The sequence below is a fragment of the Prosopis cineraria genome, unplaced genomic scaffold (genome assembly GCF_029017545.1).
Source record: "Prosopis cineraria cultivar Desert tree isolate PC_DT_omini unplaced genomic scaffold, ASM2901754v1 PC7, whole genome shotgun sequence".
NCBI lineage: Eukaryota > Viridiplantae > Streptophyta > Magnoliopsida > Fabales > Fabaceae > Prosopis > Prosopis cineraria.
The window spans coordinates 1,088,521-1,110,865 of NW_026555338.1; the positions used below are offsets into that span (position 1 = coordinate 1,088,521).

At 33.1% G+C, this 22,345-nt stretch overlaps 2 long non-coding RNA genes across 2 annotated transcripts; one reads left to right on the forward strand and one right to left on the reverse strand.

Annotated features, from left to right (window-relative positions):
• Positions 1-2,371: 2,371 nt before the first annotated feature.
• Positions 2,372-7,895, reverse strand: LOC129315208 (uncharacterized). The gene is made up of 4 exons (XR_008594415.1): positions 7,791-7,895; positions 3,400-3,446; positions 2,737-2,941; positions 2,372-2,488 (listed from the first exon to the last, which is right to left on the reverse strand). It is a non-coding gene; the product is annotated as an uncharacterized LOC129315208 (long non-coding RNA).
• Positions 7,896-9,458: 1,563 nt separating this feature from the next.
• Positions 9,459-13,115, forward strand: LOC129314842 (uncharacterized). The gene is made up of 3 exons (XR_008594297.1): positions 9,459-10,676; positions 11,420-11,915; positions 12,988-13,115. It is a non-coding gene; the product is annotated as an uncharacterized LOC129314842 (long non-coding RNA).
• The last annotated feature ends 9,230 nt before the right edge of the window (positions 13,116-22,345 follow it).

Below are 22,345 nucleotides of genomic sequence, written 5' to 3' on the forward strand. Positions count from 1 at the left end.
ATTTTCCCCATATTTTTCCTGGAAAAGCCTCAAAACAGCTATGAGACATTCCATGTGAGGGTGCCAATATAATAATAGGTGTAAGGTAGCCTCTCATTTTTATCTTTCATTTAACACTTTTCACAGTGCATCACACACGTTTTCATACTTTCCTTGGTGCTGCTGCTTTGTTATTTCTCATAAAATTCTTTCAATTCATAAAATATTGCTCACATTATATAAGCGAAATATGGTATGGAATGTGGATGTCAGAGTTTAATTTTTGGTATCTAACGAAAAGGAAAAAGGAGATTCATGTTACAATAGCAATATCCTAAACAACAACTGAAAAAAACAAAAAAAATTATAGAATATTTGAAGCATTCATATGACCCAAAAAAAAAAAAAAACAGAAACCCACTGAAATAGTAAATTAAATAAATTAAAAATTCCATATAAAATTTTTTTCTGTGGGAGGGGGAGTTTATCATAATATTTGTCATACGAATTAAACTATAATTATGTATAATGTTATAATATTTTAAGGAAATATATATATATATATAGAGAGAGAGAGAGAGAGTGAAATTATATATCTAACATATTAATTTTAAGGAAAAATTATATCTCAAGTTTAAATTTTAAGTATGTTCATATTTCCAATATCTTTGGTATATCGATCATTACATATTGATGATTTGAAATAAAACAAATAGTCTGGCAAAAACAATGAAACAGACGGAATGGAACTTGAAATTTTATTTCAAAAAATCAATATATATATATATTTTGAAAAGTTATAGGCAAATAACAATAAATAATGCTTTACTCATGTAAACGCTCAATTCTTTGTAATGATTGGTTACAAATAATTTAATTCAAAAAGATTGACATATAATATAAATGTTTATTATATTTCTCGTTTCCCTTTTTATTAAGGGAAAGTAAATAATAATTATTAACTAAAATATGTTAATAAAATAATAAAATATGCTAGTGCTTTGTTATTTTTCGATTACTATTATTTGATTATTCAGAAGTGCTCAGTTCTCATGTGATCTAGACATTCTCTTGATTTGAGTTGTATGAGAGCAAATGCAACTGATTTTCCTTTTTATTTCATAATCTGGTATTCTGGAAAATTTGGAGGCATTACCACTTCCTACTTAAATTAATTTGAACTCACACTATGTGCCATTGTTATTATTAAGGATTGCCTCATGAGTATTTTAAGGATGTTTTTGATATATTTATTTAACACAACTGTATATTTTAGAACTTGAATTGGAGATTTAGGATAAGTTGATTCAACGAATGCATCTATTGCAAATCTAAATCATTCATGTTGAATTTTAAAACTACATAAATATAATTTTAATAACTATTAAATCTAAATCATTAAATCTAGTATCACGATCCATATATGTAATCTTCAATACAATAGAGATGAAAAAAATTTCTTTAACTACATCTAATATTAAATTAAAAGATTATTTCTTAATAAGTAGACAGCGCCTACGTGTTGTTATAAAAATGGGCCATTCATTTTGTTATGGTCAATGGGAGACTTACACTTTTCTAATAGAGCGCAATATACTTTTCACTGAATTCCACATTTCTGCTTCATAGCTATGCTTTGATGCCGCTTTGTTATTTCCTAGGGGAAAAATATACCATTAGTTAGCACTTTCTGCATAATTTGGTGTTCTTAATATACAATTTATTAACTCATTTTGAATAAATATATCAAAATATTAATTATGTTTTTTATAAAACATACCTTTATTCATAGCTGCCAACAACTTTCTGAAAAAAATGTTACAATAACATGACTTCGCTTGCCATCTCAAGAGGTTAGGGATATCACTTTTTCCCTTATTCTCAATTTCTCACCTTTTCTCTACATTCCTGTTAGATCAAATAATTCAAATTTATTTATATATTTTTTTGATCTATAATTAATTTTGAATTATAATAAAAATGTTTTGATATATTTTTACAAAATCATGATTTTGAACTCTAAAATTAATTAATTATTATTGAAATTCAAAAAAGAATTAAATAAAAAATGCAACTTAATCAAATCTAAAATACGCATGACCAGGCTTTTTACTGAGGCTTCTATGTGAAGCTTGCCTTTAATACTGTAAAGTAGTCTTCCTAGGTCCTTCCTATCATCTTCTTGCCAAACTTCTTCATGCTTTGGTGGTTTCTTATGCTTGTTTCTCACAAATTTCTCATGATTCACGTATATGTAAGTTTGCAGCAAATTGAATAAGGAAAAAGACCAACACTCATTTAAGAGTCATCCCATTGCATCAATCTCTTGCTGTTGGTTTAATTTGGGTTGGTACAAGCAAAGTTCTTAATAATGCAGACAACACCTTCCCTCTCTCAACGAGTCAACATCGCCTGAGTTCTCCCAATTCAACACAGCTGTATCATTCTGTTAATTTCTTCAACTTTCTCGCCAAATCACTACCTTTGTAATTTTAAATTCTTGTGGGTTCTGGCAGAGTAATTTTTAGATGGTTAAAAATTTATATAACGTCGTCAACTTAAGATAAATTGCATAGAACCTCCCTTATTCCACACCCTTACTATATAGATTTTGACCATAAATCCCAAATATTAAAATGACAATTAAATTTAACAGAATTTATGCCATATCAGCTTAATCAAGAGTACTTGGTAAATGAAATGGAATTTTGGGATTTCATTAATCTATTTAAATTTAACAGAATTTATGCCATTTACCAGGGCAGCTTCCATTTTCGGCATCACCACTTTTCTTCCGATATGTTGTAATGCTTTCTAGAATTCCTCAGGAGGTCATATTTATCCTTCAAAATCTTCTCTGTATGTGTTCCACGTTTTCATCCAAAATGTCGCTTTGATACTTGTAGTGCCCAGTTTGATTTAACATTTTTCGCTTTCTGATTCCAGTATCATGCGTGCTCACCTTTTATTCAATTTTATCATGTAACATAAATTAAAAGCAATCATGTGGTGATAAAGTAGTATGATCTATGGATAAATTTTTTAATAAAAAAGTTGATTGCTTAATTCCATCAAAGGAGCGATCACCATGTGTGGAAGAGAATGACAAAAGAAATGTTGGTTGATTATTGTATGCACATTAAACAAAAATTTCTTTCCGGGGGGGGGGGGGGACACTATGAACGTGTTTCAAGGGGCGGGGGGGGGGGGAGATAATGGAGATGGGACGCATTGCCATGAAAGTAGATGTTGCAGAAAAGACTAGCACCATTGTTGTTAGAGAGAACAAGCTCATTATATCTTCATCACTTGAGCCATTGCTATTTCATTGATTCACCCCAACTTTTTTTCATATGGTTAGAATTATTATATGAATAACAAAAATTATAATTATAATACTAGTTAAAGGTACACACTTACCCATGCTAATTGAAGTCTCCATGTAGCTTGAAACCTTTTATGTACCCCTACAAAAAAAAAAAAGATTGCATTGAAAAATTAACAGGCAACTTTGTTTACTGGAAAATGCTTTTTACTGTTATATTTTTTGTCATAAAAGTGTAAGGAAGTAATATAGGCAGTAACCTAAAAATTTTTCTCAGTCTTTTCTTTATGCAATTTAGAATCTGTTCCTTCCAAATTGAAGCAAGGGGAGAAAAACCCATATTCTCAAAACGTTAATTATTCTGACAATTTTAATTGATTAACAGATGGTTTTTTATTATTATTATGAGGATCACTTGCTGTTCAAATAGCAATAATAGGACCACTAAAGCTTTCTGCCATCTAAAGTAGAGAAATTATTTTATCCTATAAGTTTAAACAATTCAAAGAGCATATTGTCACGGGCTGAGAGTCTGACGCAGCACACGGCCCCCGTGTGGCATCCTGGAGGACCCCATAATCCTCAGGACAAGCCTTACCACATACGGATCACACTGATTTTGCCCTGCCATAGGCTCATTAGGGAGGCGGCACTAGCCCCCGACCAGTTGTACACTCAGTCCGAAGACTGAGGCAGAACACCCCCAATGCCAATGTCGCCCCCTTTACCCATATTGTGCGAGGCTAACCAGCAGATCGTTCATTATCTTGGTCTTTATACGGTCACGGAGATATCTTCCGTGACATTCTCCCACACTCAATCTAGCACGCCCTCGTGCTAGGGGAGAACGACTCCGCCCAAGGATCGTACGTACAGTACTGCCACAAATACATCAGCTTACTGCTGAGTGGCCACCCGAGTCCTGCACTCTTCGGACCCACTCGCACCCGCAAGCCAACAGGAGTGGAGTCGACAACGGCCAACCTTCCCGCCCGAGTCCCCACTTTTGGACCCACCTACTCGGAGGCCTTTCCGGAGCGGTGCCGAGGCCGACCAATCCCAATGTGGGACCCCACGCGCACACAACAGTAAAGTACGTCCTGCTCTGATACCACTCTGTCACGGGCTGAGAGTCTAGCGCAGCACACGGCGCCCGTGAGGCATCCTGGAGGACCCCATAATTCTCAGGACAAGCCTTACCACATACGGATCACACTGGTTTCGCCCTGCCATGGGCTCATCAGGGAGGCGGCACTAGCCCCCGACCAGTTATGCACTCAGTCCGAAGACTGAGGCAGAACACCCCCAATGCCAATGTCGCCCCCTTTACCTATATTGTGCGAGGCTAACTAGCGGATCGTTCATTATCTTGGTCTTTACATGGTCACGGACATATCTTCCGTGACATTAATCTCTGTCACGGGCTGAGAGTCTGGCGCAGCACACGGCGCCCGTGCGGCGTCCTGGAGGACCCCATAATCCTCAGGACAAGCCTTACCACATACGGATCGCACTGGTTTCGCCCTGCCATGGGCTCATTAGAGAGGCGGCACTAGCCCCCGACCAGTTGTGCACTCAGCCCGAAGACTGAGGCAGAACACCCCCAATGCCAATGTCGCCCCCTTTACCCATATTGTGTGAGGCTAACCAGCAGATCGTTCATTATCTTGGTCTTTACACAGTCACGGAAATATCATCCGTGACATTCTCCCACACCCAATCTAGCACGCCCTCATGCTAGGGGAGAACGACTCCGCCTAAGGATCGTACGTACAGTACTGCCACAAACACATCAGCTTACTGCTGAGTGGCCACTCGAGTCCTGCACTCTTCGGACCCACTCGCACCCGCGAGCCAACAAGAGTGGAGTCGACAACGGCCAACCTTCCCGCCCGAGTCCCCACTTGCTCGAAGGCCTTTCTGGAGCGGTGCCGAGGCCGACCAATCCCAATGTGGGACCCCACGCGCACACAACAGTAAAGTACGTCCTGCTCTGATACCACTCTGTCACGGGCTGAGAGTCTAGCGCAGCACACGGCGCCCGTGAGGCATCCTGGAGGACCCCATAATTCTCAGGACAAGCCTTACCACATACGGATCACACTGGTTTCGCCCTGCCATGGGCTCATCAGGGAGGCGACACTAGCCCCCGACCAGTTGTGCAGTTAGCCCGAAGACTGAGGCAGAACACCCCCAATGCCAATGTCGCCCCCTTTACCCATATTGTGCGAGGCTAACCAGCGGATCGTTCATTATCTTGGTCTTTACACGGTCACGGAAATATCATCCATGACAATATGCTACCAATTCACAGACCAACAAACAAAGCTTCAAGTGGGCCCTTCAAATTTAAAATAATATGAAATGGAATGGATTATAAAAACAAAGGTAAAAATAAGATGCTCAAAATATGAAAAAGATTGATGAACTATACTTATAAGGAAGAAAAAAGTAATCTAATTCACAGGACTAGAGTCATGGTTCATGAAGATTTTAAAAGGTGTGATAATTTCTACATTTGTAGTATATCTTATTGAATTTTCTCATACTTACTATGATGAGGAAAAGCAATTTAATTCATTTTTTTTTCAATTTTTTTAATTCATTCCATTTCCATACTTTTTAGTAACCAAACTTATTAAATTTTTAGAATTAATAAATTTTAAAGTTTTTCTTGGATTTTATGAATTATGTTAGAAGTGAATTATAAATAAAACCAAAGGAATATTTTAATAACCTAGCTTTAAATAAATTAGTAACTCTAAGGACTAAATAATTAATTTTTAAAAATTATTTCACATCCAATCAATGAGACATCAACACCTAGACTAGGGACCCAAATTATGAGAAAGAAGACACATCCAAAAATCTTATGTAATGAAAAAATGTGTTTCAGTAGTACTTTTTTCAAATCCCATGTCATAAAGAATTTGAGAAAAATGAGTAAGAGTTAACTTATATATAACAGACTTCACGAACAAAAATAAAAATCAAGAGTGGGTAGTTATAGCATTTAAACTTTTCTTGGTGTGGCAAAAAAAATATAAGAAAGAATGATACTTAAGTCATAAAAGAGACTGTGACAATTAGGTTTTCTATAATTTTTTTAAAAAATAAATTATAAACAATATTTTTTTGGCCAAAGTATAAATATCAATTTAAATAATTACAAATTCAAAAATTCTAATTACAAATAATACATTTAAATTCTAAATATAAATGTAGCTTACAATTAATATTTTTATTTGTAATTTTTTGAATTAATATTTATAAATTATTTTTAAAAAAATTTGTCAAAAAATTAGTTATCTTTAATTTTTATGTTCTTTAAAAAATATTTTGTCATTCTCAAAATCCAAAGGGAATGTTAAAAAGACATACACCATACACAATTGGCTAATATAAAATCCAGATGTAAATTCAAATAAATAGTATAAAAAGGGGTGAAATAATAAATCATCAAAATACACTAGATTTTTATTTTTGAAAAATCATAATATATATATATATATATATTAATAAAAAGATAAAATAAGAGGAAACAGGGGGAAAAAACATAAACCACTGTATCAAGTGGTACGACCGTGAAAGTCAAACAATGCAGGAGGGAATGAATTAGAAAATGTAAAACAAACATTAGTAAAGTTGCTTAACTGTATGGTTGACGGAGACTGGTAGATCCAAATTGATCAAAGAGCCGGCAACTTTCTTTTCTTTCTTTCTTTCTTTCTTTCTTTCTTTCTTTGTGTTTATTTATTTTTTTTTTTTTGACCAATGAGCTGTCAACTTTCTTGCAGAAGACAAGTTCAAATCCATGGGAGATTGCAAAGGAAGAAAGCCAGAAGAGAGCGATTAAGGTCGAATATCAGAAACAGATCATGTTAGTGGTGTGATTCGAATGCCATGATGGCAACTTTCATGCGTCAATCTATAATCCGACGCAGGTTAATCATGCTCCCAGTAATTATTCTGCTAAACTTGGTTATTGCCTCAATTCAAACCTAAATCATCTGACTACATACTTCTCATGGTAATTTCTTTTCTTGTCCACTTGATTTTATTTGACCTTTTAATCAATTCTATTTTTGTTTTTTGTCGAAGAAGGATAATTCATTAATCATTCAAAGCTAATACATCAGGGAAATCGAGTGATAGTAAACGTGAAAAGGGGGAGGGGGAGACAAATAGGCTCAAAATTCCTCATATGTCGAGAGATTATATTTTATGGACAACCAGAAACTGTAAGTGTAAACATAGCAACGTCAAACCTGTAAAATGTGTCAACAAAAAGAGCGAGGAAAAATTAGGAAGGACATGCAGTAAGAAAATTTTGAAAGATGGATCACAAAGTTGTGTGTTTGCACTTTCCAAATTTTCCAATGAAATGAATAAGAAAAACATACCTCTTTGAAGACATATAGAATATTTAAATTTAGAAATAATAACTAACATGAATTCGTGGTTGAACTATATAAGAAAAACATACCTGTTGAAGAAAAGCAGAATCAGACAATCTTAGCTTTGGAGATGGGTCAAAAAGAAAGAAAGAGGGAGAGAGATAACAGTTAGGTAGGTCTAAATGAGGATTGGGATATAGAGTTTGTCAAAACGAACAAGTATTGTTCAATCTAGAACTTTATAAAATTTGGAGCAGCAAGTAATGAGAGAGGATTCAGATTTTATATTAATTTATGTATTATGAATGATTTTTTATTAGTATTTTTATTCTAAACTGTTTAATTCTTATGTTTTTGGTGGAACCTTTTATTTTATTTTTTAAAATTTCTTTCTAGATTTTTACTAAAATATTTAATAAATTTTTTAACAATTTTAATTTTTATATATTCAATTCAAATCAAGTTGGTATGCGTCATAGATGTCTTATTATTATTTAAATAAATGGTTGGGGTGTGAATCTTACATGTAGAAAACCTAGTTTATATATGTTTCTATTAATTGCCGTTATTATTTAAATAAATGGTTGGGGTGTGAATCTTACATGTAGAAAACCTAGTTTATATATGTTTCTATTAATTGCCGTCAATATGTAGGCTCAAATTAAATTTTGTTATTGGTAGACTACTCCTTCTGATCCTATTTATAAATCATTTCCAGCATGTTTTACTGAAATCAAAGAAAGCCTTAAATTTTATTAACTTTATTTTAAAATTTAACAAGTTTTCACCTTTATCCCTAATAAATATTTTTAAATCTCATTACTGATATTTTTATTTAAAGCATCTAATAAGGGTAAAAATCTCAAGAAGAGCATTGAAAATGGATAAGTTCTCCATAAATAGGACTATTTTTTTCTCCTTTTGTCCTATAAATAAAACAAGTGTTGGGTTAGGATCAGGCCCATATGAAAGCCCAAATTGAGGAATGGGGCTCTTATGAGAATTATGGAAAAATGTTTGGGTTCAAAATGTGATTTACTTAGGGCCTTAAAATGTAATATTTTCCAACCTTTAAATTTGAAACATGGATGGATAGAGAAACTATCGCACCTTCCCATAAGAGGTGGTTATAGGTGCAGTTTCAATTCGTTCAAAGTTTGGTTCTTTGTGTAAAGAAAGAAACAGAACACTCTCAATTTTCATCCATCTCATTTTTCTCCTTACAAGCTTTCTCTCTCTCTGAGTGTGTTTGCTGCGTACCCGAACGAAGTTTGACTGGTGTAATTTTGTTCCCACATACGTACGTGTGAATTAACGATTCAAGGTATGTTTTTTCTACTCAATTTCTTTCAACAAGAGAATAATATAGGCCCACCACTAATAGCACTTGCCCCTCAAATCTCAATCTGAAAGGTAATTCAAATTAAAAATATTTTTCTCCCCACCTTTTGACCTGTACATATTTGTGCGCAGGCATGTGTGTCTATGTACTACTAAATGACAACTGTATTTTCACTTGATTAATCAATTATACAATACATAATTAACTGACATTGAAATTTCAGTAGAGACTTGGCCAGAAAATTCTTGCCCATGTGATAAGTAAGAAATTAAAATTCCGAGAAATTTGAGAACAGTCTCAGAAAGCTCGAACGAGTACTCATAGGAAAGCAGGGTCAACGCTTGTTACCTGCTTACTAGTCTCACAAAGACCGAGTAAACCAAATCCGTGTCTTTAATTTGCATCTTCTTCATGGCCCCTTTCTCACGTTTCTCTCCTCGAAATCCCATTATATATATATATCCTCCTTCCTGTCCCTTTATTTTCATCACCAAATCTCTCTTTCAGTTTCTACTTCCATTTTCTTGCCAGGCTTCACCAAAAATGAACCCAATTAAGACACGTTCTCTGGAAGTCACCGTCATATTCGGCCACAACCTCTGTATCGGTCAAAATCCGGTGACGGAGGACATGCATGTCGTGGTCCGGACGGAGTCGTTAAACTGTTGGACCACGAAAATGGCGAAGCAAGCAGGTGATGGCTCAGGTTCAGGGTACTGTGCTATATGGAACGACAAGTTGATGGTGGAGGCGCCATTACATGCAAAGTCTATTATGTTCGAAGTTGAGTGTAAGACGTCGAAAGGCGTGGTTCGATCCATTGGGCTGGCGAGAATAGCGATTTCGGACGTTCTACCAAACGAAGAGGGATGTTTGTCAGAGGTGTTGAGTTACAGGTTGAGGAACTGGGAGGGAAGGAGAAGTGGGGTCATCAGTTTCTCAGTGAAGACGAAGAAGCATGAAGATGACGGTTCAATGTGGTCGGGGTCTGGGGGCATCCATCATCACATGGATGTTCAAAATAAGGGACTCGTTTTGGGGATTCCTGTTTGGTGGAATCATCTTCGCATACATGTTTGAGAAATTCAACACACACGCGCGCGCTCTTTCGTTGATTAACATGAAGTAACCGTTGATAGTGGTGTTTAAAATTAAAAAAAAAAGTACAAACGATATTATTTCTTAGGATAATACTTGCTTTCATTATTTATGTTTACAATATGTAAGAATAATGATGGAGAAAACAGACCTGCACTCTTTGAAGGTCTTGCATTATATATTATTTATGAAAAATCTTATCCGTGTATAATTTAAATTTCGAAAACCATATCACTGTACAAGCTTTTTATTAACACCGACTAATTAAGAGCCCTTTTATCTTTGATCCAGTGTCGAACTTGGCTTCTCACCAAACCAATCTGGATTAGTCTTTTCCGTTCAGTTGCAATTCCATCCCTCTAAACCTCCACTATATCGAGTCCCTTATTTATTTATTTTTTTGGCGTGTGGATTTGAGTTGGAGCAACCAAACCTCTTCATAATTTCGACGACACGTTCCGTCTCACAACGATCAAACGTCGCCAGAGTTCTCCTAATTCAACGTTGCTGTATCATTATCGGCTCAATCTTTCAGGTAATTTCTTCAACTTTCTCACCTGATCACTATCTCTGCAATTTTAATTTCTATCCTTCAATCAAACATGTACTCACAATCAATTTCTATACTCTCTATGCATCCTCGAGAGCCATAGCTGGTTTTATTTTCTCGGTGGCTTGTTATTTCTGGGAAAATTTCTTTTAGTAGTTATCTAATACTCTTAAACCATGCTTAATATGAAATTACAATTGCCACTAATATTAGTTCAAGTGTAGGACTGAGGTGAAAAATGGAGAGGCAAAATCAAATCTTTTTAATTGATTAAGAAAATGAAATTAATATTTTTCACTACTTCTTACTGTTAATTTATTATTTCACTGGTAACGAGAGTTTTTTATTTTCTTTTATTTCTTAGTTTATAAAAAAATTAATTCATATCATTCTTTTATATTATTTTCGAGATACTTGTTAATTGTCTTTAGTTACCTAAACAATGGGCAAGATATTGTTATAATTTGTTGTTAAAAATTGAATTAAAAAAAAAGGGAATTAAGACTAGCGCCATTTTTTTTAGAGAAACTAGTTTATCAGTTAATCCATCACATCAAGCTTAACGTTTGTATTATGCATGTGCCTAACATTTACTTCAGCATCAACTTGGTAAGTAAATTCATTCATATCTTTGTCGATCATTTCCATAACTTCTAGACTCACCATTCACATAGTTTTCTTTTTAAGGTAAATTAACTTTTGGTTTCTTCTTTTCTATTGGTACGAAGCCATCATGGCTGGGTTAGCAGCAACGTCTTCTTCCTTCCACTACCAATGGGCTTATGATGTCTTTATCAATTTTAGATGTGAAGATACTCATTATGGTTTTACAGGAAATTTGTATCATTCTCTAAGTCAAAAGGGAATTCTCACCTTCCTTGATGATGAGGAACCAAGAAGAGGTGATGAAATTACCCCAGCACTTCTCACAACAATTGAAAATTTGAGGATGGCCGTTATTGTATTTTCTAAGAACTATGGTTCCTCATCATTTTGTCCCAATGAGCTTCTTAAGATCTTTCAGTGAATTAAGAGAAACAGTCGGTTGGTTTTGCCAATTTTTTATGATGTGGAGCTTTCAGAAGTATGGCATCAAAAGGAAAATTATGAACAAGCACTACCAATGCATAAGAAAAGCCTCAGGGCTGATGAGGAGAAGAGACCAAGTCGGAAATTTGCATTGCATGAAGTGTCTAACATTTCTGGCTTCCATTTTGATCCAAGGTAATTCCTAACTTCTAAATTGTTTTTTCCTTACTTAGCCTTGTATCAAGTTATAAGCAAATAAACATAAATTTCTTGCTGGGAAGGATTTAATTAGAATTGACATAACTTTACGCAAATTTTCAAGCATGGTTATGAATATCAATTTATTGAAAGGGTTGTGAAAGAAATATCAAGTAAAATTGATAGGGCTCCTTTACATGTTGCTAGATATTCTATTGGATTAGAGTCTTGGATGCTTAGTATAAAATCTTTATTAGAAATTGGATCAAATGAAGAGGTCAAGATGGTAGGAATTTGTGTGTTTGGTTTAGGTAAAACAACAATGGCATGTGTAGTATATAATTTAGTATGTGTTTGATTTTTTAGTTTGCCAAAAGTTCATTTGGTGAAAGTTCATTTGGCAAAAGTCAGTTTAGTGAAAGTTAGTTGTTGTAACAAAATTTGTGTTTAGATATATATATATTTTTAAAGTCAGTTTGATACACTGAAAGTTGTTTGGATTATGATAGTAAAATGTGTTTTTGAACGTACAATTACCAGGAAGGACATTGATTTATGATGATTTGTAATTTTTATTATATAAATGTAATATATTTGAAATATTTAAAAAATGTGATATAGATTTTAAATAATATAAAATTTGATCTATAATGCTAAAAACCGAATCTCTAGTTATTTGTGCTTTTTTAATTTGTAATTTTAGAAAAAATGATAAAGATTTATAATTTTTATTATACATTAATGCTAAAAATTAACATGATTAATTATTCAATTTATAATGCTAAAAACTTGATACATAATTATTATTATTGAAATAATAATTATATTTTTGTTGAATTAACTATTTTTTAAATAAAAGAATAAGAGATTAAACTTAAGATAGTATGGTCAAATAATATCCTATTTTTTAAATTTTCTTTTCAAAAGCTTTAAATAGTTATGTTCCTCAAATCCACTTTCAGCCATTGTTTAAATGTATTTTCATGATGTATTTTTTTACAAAATATTTTACCCAAACAACTTCCAATATCCTAAAAGTGAATTTTTGCTTTTTGAATGTGAAATGCAGAAAAACCAATTACAGGCCCTTAGTTGCTGATAATTTTGAAAGCATGTACTTTCTTCATGACATCAAAGAAAACTCAAGCAAAATTGGCCTACAAAAAATGCAAGAGAGAATGATTTCCAAGATTATAGGAGTGAACGCCAAAATACAAGATCTTAAAGAAGGAGTTAAAGCAATAAGAATGAGACTCAAACAAAATTAAAGAAAATCCTTTGGTGTTTGATAATGTTGACAAACATGAGCATTTTGAAAAATTAGCTGGTGATTGTAATTGGTTTAGTGGTGGGAATAGGATCGTTATTACGACAAGGGATAAGCATTTACTTGTAAAGCAGGAAGTTGAAAGTATATATGACATGAAGGTTCTCAATGGTGAAGAATCTCTTGAATAGTTAAATTGGAATGCTTTTAGGAACAACCAAGTAAATCCAAGTCACATGATGGTATTATATCCAGCAATAAATTATGCACAAGGCCTTCCACTAGCCCTTGAAGTTATAGGCTCTAACATACGCGGAAGGAATATAAATGAGTAGGAGTTTGCCTTAGATGCACTAGTGCAAAAAGCATTTTTTGCCACAGTTAAAATGTATTTTTGGCGACAGAAGATGCTTTGTGGTAGAAAATAGTGTGGTAGTAAATGTACATTTTTTGTGACAAGTATAACGTAACTGTGGTGAAAAATGCTATTTTTCACCACAAGTGAACGGTGAAGTTGAGATCTGTGGCAAAAAATAGCTTCTTTTACCATAGGTGATTTTCAGACCTACGGCGAAAGATATCATCTTTTGCTATAGGTCCTACTTTCACCTATGGCGAAATATATCATCTTTCGGTATAGATTTATTTTTTTACCACAGTTACAACTATAATTGTTGCTGTAAATGATATGTTTTTTTTAATCAAATCACCTATAATTATATACATCCCTTACTTTACAAAACCTACATTAATACATAAATAGTAGTTCTAGAGGCCAATATATATATATATATAGTACAAACATTTCAATTAAAATCTCCATTTTCAAACACATATCTAAAATATTTCTACTCTAACTCTATTAATTCTAAGAAAAAATGAGACCAAAGATTCTATATATGTCTTAACTCTCGCTTAGAATATGGCTCTAAATTTTGAAAGTGCTGCAATTTCAATAATATATATATATATATATAAATAATAACTCAAGTATATGAAAAATTTTATAATATAAATCATTATTAGCAAATTATTACCTAATCAAATGAGTGAATAATACCTTGAGTAATGATTTCATACATGAAAATCATTATATAATAACCACACTCTATATTTCCTGATTATTGATGACACTATAAAGATAATAAAAGTAATGAAATAAAAATAATAATGAAATTTATTAAATAAATATTATAATCTTCATTTTAATAAGATAATAAATTTAAAATACTTACTTGCATTTGCACCCACTTAATTTCATTCTTTTTCTTGTCAATCATTCCCGCTGATTTCTAATATGTTGCTAATGATTTATTTACCAAATATACACACTTAGAAAATATTAAATATATGTTATTGATAACACAAAATAGAATTATTTGAAAACTTACAATTCAATCAAAGACTTCATATCATTGCTTATTTCCCTTCGTAGTGAATAAAACCAGTATATAGTATTTTCGTACAGCAAATGATAAGAAACATCCAATGATGACTACAACATATTAATTTATATTAATATCACATCATTAAGCACATTTTTATTAAATTGAGGGATGAATTTAAAATTAATACCTTTTAATAATTGATAAAAACTAGCACCTTTTCTTTTGCCTACACATCGTCTTTCCAATATAAGAAGCTCTTTGATTTACTTTGCCGATTGCGGTTAAAAGTGGAGACAAGAACCTATAATTATAATCGACACTGAGTTCGGTGCATATCTTATGGAAGTACCTTTGATAATAAAAAAATGTTAGCAAGAAAATAAAAATATTAAATATTAATCTATAAATAAAAATGAACACTTACATAATAAACACTTGAATTATTGCTAAGTACAACCACTCAAAAATAATGAGATCATTAATGTCTTTTCTGGCGACTCTGAAAGTAATAGGCTTCCTAACAATCATTTCACTTACTTTTATTTCATCAAAAAATTTATTCATATCAACCACCACTGAAGCCAACTGTTTCAAATAATCTTGCACTGTTGGGGATTAGAACCCAGAGATTCTTTTGACTGTAAGAGTTTCTATAATTAATATATAATAAAAATTAGAAATACCTATAATGTTAATTAAGAAATATAGAAATTATAACTTTTCATACCTCATCGATAAACTATCGGGCTAGCCTTTTCAACCAAATAATAAAATTATGCTCAGCTTGTCCTACTGTTTGCACCTCCTCAGTAGAGAATAGCACAAGAGCATTGGCATCCACAACCTCTTCAACCGTGACCTTTACTTGATTATGTTGTATCAATTAGTGGTGCATTATAGTTGCATGGTTATACACCTTTCCATATGCAACTACTCATTTGCCATGATCCTCCACATAAGTATGCATGGCATTCCTTGCTCTGATAGGTCAAAATCACATCCTGGATCTAGAACACCACCATAGTTTGGTGCTTGTTGTGATTGCATTTGGAGATTACTAATCATTGATTGCATTTCCATCATTATGCTTGATTTGCATTCTGCTATCATCATTTGTACTTGTTGCATTAGTACAAGATCAAGACGTGATAGTGGTCTAAAATATTGTCTTATACCAACACCTTTTGGAACCCCCTAACACGGCCAGAGTGCTCTTCACTCCCTAATGTTGTGGCCAATATATCCTTCCTACCAGTAGATATAAAGGTCCCCTGAGAGGATGCTTCTATAAGAGCATCTTGGAACATGTAATCAACCAATGCAATTAGTAGACTTAAATCATATAATTGAGATGTTGACTACAAAAATATTTACAATTTTTTTGGCCACTTCTCTAGCTTCTAGGGAAATATACTCTCCTTTTTTAGTCATCCATCCTCTCTTCCATGCTTGTACACGATTAATAGGAGATGGAGGAGAAATGTCTTCAACATTATCAACCCCTCCCGCTTGTCGTTTTGCTTCCCACTTCTCTTGAGTCATTATGTCATAAACATATGCATACTCTTCTCGAGACATAGTATGGTTATATAGGTTTTTCTTCCAACACTCTTGACCCCTTTCACTTTTTTCCTATTAACAAATAATGAAAAACATTTGTTAAAATATAATTTTAATAATACTAGTTTAATATAATATGTTTCCTTTGCTTACCAAAAATTTAGGATCGTGTCTACTGTGAACAAATTTCATCCATGTGTCATAATCAATGAATGGATACTTCTCCCAAGGCTTTTTCATGCCAATATCATTATCACTATCATCATTTTTATTGTTATTCTTGGGAAACACATATTTTCTTGTAAGTTTAGACTTAAAGTCCCTCCATCAATTCTCGACATATTTTAGCCATTTGTCCTTTAAAAATGGAGTTTCCTTTATGTCATATGTAATATGCAAAAACACGCCAATGATGAATTTAGTGACAACATATATTTCAAAATAAAAAGTAAATATGATATAAAGCAATTAGAAATACCAGTATTGTTTTCCAAACATCATCTCTATCACTTTCTTTTACATCATCCTACTCTTCCTCCAAGATGCTAATTTTTTGACGAGCCATAAGACCCACAAAAATCTTAAAAATGTTTCCTTTTTTCTTATCAATTGGTTGGCCTTTTTCATCAAAGTCAAGATGAATCTTTTCATGTGCTTAGGCTAACTTAGTTAGTCTTGTGGCCCCTCTTTTACCTCTCTTAGTCTTTGCTTTTTCAGTGCCACTGCTGGAAGGATTTTCCATATTTCTCCTGAAATAAATAAGATAAATAATATTAGTAGCAAAAAATATAATAAATTTAAACTTATATAAATAATGAAAGCATAAAAAAAAGGGATAAAAGAAATTCACTAATATTATGTTACTATTATAAATATATTTTAATTCTCCCATAAGCCTTTATCATGATCAATTCTAACGTCATAGACGTCATCATCATCTTCCACATCTAACAAGGGTTAGGTTGGCATAAAAAGAGGAATCTCTTCAATGCCAAAACTTGTTTCATTATTTTCATCATGAGAGAGGAGACTTTTTCCCAATAGTATGATGGACAACCTTTTATCAGCTTGATCGATAACATAAAAAACTTGTTTTGCATGAGTTGCCATGATAAAAGGCTCATCCTTATGTTTTTCCTTATGAAGATCCACTAAAGTAAAACCCAATTTATCTTCTTGAACACCATTCTTAATATCAACCCTCATGCATTTGAAAATGGGCACCTTAAATTTAAAATAATCAACTTCACATATTTCTTCAATGACTCCAAAAAATGATGAAAATGCCACAGTTGGATTTTTATCTTTAGCACTAGAAAAATGAGTTGCCTCAGCTTCTACCATTACCCCACTATTTTGCATAGTGTTATTATCATCTTGTATTTTTGTATAGAATGAACACCCATTAATGTCATATGCACTCTAAGTTATAACATCAAAGTTAGGCCTATTAGCTAACCACCTTATTGTATCAGAAACATTGGCCTTCCGACAATCCTCCTTTACCCTTGCCCTAAACCAGAGTGAAAAATGTTTGTTATGCTCACTTAATAACCATTTATCGACCTTTTTAGGGTACCGATCCCTTAATTCATTTTTGTGCACATCTAAGTAATCCTAAACATCATTGGTGTTATTTAGAATGTATAGATGTGCTTGTTGCATTTCTTCATGTGTCATGCACTTTATTTTCATCTCCCGTGTCCCTTGCCCATGAACTCTCATTCCCTCATGGTGAGACTCAGGAACTCCGATAGACTTTACTTTAGTTAGGTATTTAGTACAAAACTCGACAACCTCCTCAACAACATATCTTTCAACAATAGAGGCTTTTAGATGATAGGGATTCTTCACATTCCCTTTAAGAATTTTCATGTACTACTCAAATGGATACATCCAACACAGATAAACAGGTCTCACTAAATGTAGAATTAAGTGTACCATAATGTCAAAAAATGGGGGAACAAAATACATTTCAAGTTGACGTAAGGTAATTACAACTTCATTTTGCAATTCATCTAATTTTTCAGGATCAATGACTTTGCCACAAATTGCATTGAAGAAGATAAATAATCTGATAATTGACTTTCTCACTTTTCATCCAATATGTCTCTAATTGCTACTGGTAACAATTGTTGCATTAATATATGGCAATCATGAGACTTCAAACCAACTAATTTTAAATCTTTCATTGATACAAGGTTCTTGATATTTGAAGAATATCCTTGTGGAACCTTAATACCATGTAAACACTCACAAAAACATTTTTTCTCTCTCTTAGAAAAAGTATGAGGGGCCGGGCTCATGTAAGTCTTCTTTCCTTCTACTCTTGGACCCAAGTTTGTTCATATTCCCATGTCGAGTAAGTTTAGCCTTGCTTTAGGTCCATCCTTAGTCTTTTCCTTTATGTCTAACAGTGTTCCAATTTGACTGTCATAAACATTTTTTTCCACATGCATCACATCAAGATTATGTCTCACATCAAGGGTGCTCCAATATAGGAGATTGAAAAAGATAGACCTTTTCTTCCACTGATTCTTTCAAGCTTCTTTTTTCTAACTCTTACCAAATACCACATTGATGTCTCTCACCTATTCATATGCCAAGTTTGCAGTTAATGGCTCTGGAGCTTCATCATACTCTTGATAACCATTGAATCTTTTTTTTTGCTTGCGATAAGGGTGGTCTTGTCTCAAAAATCTTCGATAACCAAGATAGACTATCTTTTTCCTGTGTTTCAGTTGTTGATGCAATGTGTTCGCTTCATAGATAGGACATGCTTTATGCCCCTTCACACTATATCCAGATAGGTTTCTGTATGTAGGAAAATCATTTATCGTGTAAAAAATCATAGCTCACAGCTTGAAAGACTCCTTCTGATATAAATCAAACACTTCAACACCTATCTCCCACATCATCTTCAAATCTTCAATCAATGGTGCAAAGTAAATATCTATATCATTTCCTGGTTGTTTAGGGCCTGAAATCATTAAAGACAGCATGATATATTTGCGTTTCATGTACAACCATAAAAGAAGATTGTAAAACACTAATAGAACAGGCCATAAGCTATGTTGACTACTAAAACTACCATAAGGATTCATTCTATCTGTACACAGTCCAAGCCTAAGATTTCTAGGCTCATTGGCAAATTCAAGAAATAATTTATGAATTCCCTTCCATTATGGAGAATTAGCTGGATGCCGAAGCATGCCATCCATTTTTCTCTCATCAGCATGCCATCTCAAGTTTTTTGCCTCAGTTGAATTAGCGAACAAACGTTTAAACCTTGGTATTATAGGAAGATACCACAACACCTCCGCTGGAGTCCTCTTAATAATGGAATCATCACTACCATCCATTTCTTTTACTTTATAGCATGATGCCTTACAGACTGAACATGTATCCAATTCTTCGAAATCATTTCTGTATAATATACAATCATTAGGGCAAGCATGTATCTTTTAGTACCCCAAATCCATTGAACATAATTTTTTTTCACCTCATAATAACTATTGGGAAGTGTATTACCCTTTGGAAGCATCTCTTTCAATAATCTGAGCAACTTTATAAAACTCTTATTACTCCACTCATATCTTTCTTTCAAGTTAAACAACTTCAACACTGCTGTTAGTCGTGTATATTTTGTGCACCCTAAATACAAAGGAGTTTCTGAATCATTACACAAGCTATCATATTTGTGCACCTTCTCAACAACTTCAATGCCAATATCACATAACACATCCTCTATTTGATCACCAAAATAATCCATATCATCATCAGCCTCTTGTGGCACACTACATTTTTTAGATTCACCATGCAACACCTATGTGTGTATGCTTTATAGAACCTAAAACAAATTAGGTGATCTTTGATCTCAACAGGACTTCATCACAACCCATTCAAACATTTAACACAAGGACAATAGAACAATCCTTTATTATTAGGAGCATTATACTTTGCAAATTCCAAAAATTGGTCTATCCCTTTCTCATATTTGTCACTTGTCCGCAAAGAATCTATTGAACTATGGTTCATCATTACCTAATTAAAATATCAGCAAATAATTTATGATTTAAAATTTTAAAAAACTTGGCAGCATAATGACTTATAAATTAAGATTCCTCGGGCATTAAACCCTCCAATTAAGCCTATTAATTTCCAATAAATCACCAATTTTAACTAATTAAATGCAATGCACGATATTATCTACTAATCAAGTATAATTAACCACACAATTAAAAAATAATAATAATGTATCACCTAAATAATTTACATTTTGTAATTTAAAAACAAAATTGCTTGCATAACAACTCAATAAATAGAGAATCTCCAAGATTTAAAACAAAATTTAAACTAATTAAACTCAAGGCATGATAGATTATAATTAAATTTAACAAAATTACAATTAAAACATATGCATAATTATAATTAGAAAAATAAAAATCAAGTTTCAAAATCAAAAATAAAAAATTCCAAGTAAAAGGATGAAAATTAAGCTAAAAAATGACATAAATTGCAAAAAAAAATAATAAACTGCAAAAAAAGGGGGAAAAACCTTTAGTTAGCACCAAAATGAGCTAGGGGAATAGGGAGGTGGAGGAGACAGCAGGCAGCAGAGGAGCTGTGAGTGTCGAGACGAGATGGAGCTAGAGTTGGAGGATGAGCTATAGGCGGACGAGCTGGTAATGAACAAAGGAGCTGGGGGAATAAGGGGTGGAGCTGCGACGGACAAGGGAGCTGGAGGAATAGGGGCTGGAGTTGCAATGGCTAAGGGAACTATTGGAATGAAAGTTGCGATAGACGTTTTGGGAGCTGTGAATAGATAAGGAGTTGAGGGTTAAGTGGCAAAAATGAGCTGTGGGTAATTTAATGAACACATACGACGATAGGTGACATTAATGTAACATCCCAAAAATTTTAAGACTCAAATTTATTTTAAAAAAATAAAATAAATATCTATAATTAAATTAAAATTTAGAATAATTTGATAGAGGTTCAGAGTTTGAATTTTTCTCAGCAAAAGTTTGGTTTTATTTGATTTTTAACTGTGAGAAAAATTACCAAAGTTGACCCAGGTTTTTGTGCTATAATAAAAAAATGTTGGGCCATTTCTTATAATTTTCCCCAAGGCATTAGATCAGCAACTTAAAGAGCAAAAGAACACAGAAACTGAAAAGAAAGAAGGAAACGAACGTGAGAGAGAGAGAGGAAGAAGAAAGGAGAAAGAGAGGGAGTTAGGCTCGGATCTAGGAGGCTTTGCGGCCGTTACGAGCTTGACTACGCGATAGGTAAACTCCCTACTTCAATCTTCTTCCCTCCCTCTTTGTTTTTCTCAATTTTTAGAAGAGAAAATTTGTGAATTTTGATCCCAAAGGCTTTATTCTTGTAAGCTTTTGTTTCTTTGGATCCTAGGGAGGATGTTTTGAGTTTCTATATAGTGATCTAATCTTTTGAGTGGATAATTGAATGAAAAGAGATGTTTTAGGCACAAATTAAACCCTAAGAGATTGGGTTTTGCTCCTCAATGGTTTAAGCCTATTGATTTAGTTATAATTTTGCTATTTGAGCCCAATAAGATTTAAATTAAGGTTTGGTTTTCATTATAAGGGCTAATAGTGAAAGTTGTTGACACTAAGTGAGGGTTTTTAATTAATTAAAAATTATATAAATTGGAAATTAGCCTAGTGATGGCTAATAAATGGTTTTGATGGTTAAGTGATATTATGTGAATGGTTGGTTTAATATATGGACCATTGGGATAGATTATGGCTTATAGACCCAAGTTGTGTGATATGAGTTATAGTCTTCATTAATGCTATTTGACATAATAAGTGATGTGGATCACTTATATGTTGTAGGAATTGTTGGTGGAATTTGTTCAGAAGTTAAGGAACAAACCGAGTCCTATTTTGTATAAGAGGAACCCTTTTGGTACCAAAGAGTTGAGGTAACAGGGGAATTTATATTTCTTATTACTTTGCTTTAGCTATTTTTGAATAAATATTACTAGCTATCATGCATTACATGTTTTAAAAGATTAAATGTGCTTTATAAGGGGTTATAGGGTACTATTTTGATTATAGTGCAAATATGTTTTCTAATTGTTTAACAATAATGTTTTTATGGAAACAAGATTTGTTTACATGTATTTTAATCATAAGGAATAGAAGTTGCACTTAAGGAAGTGTAACTAAGTAAGGTACCTTAGA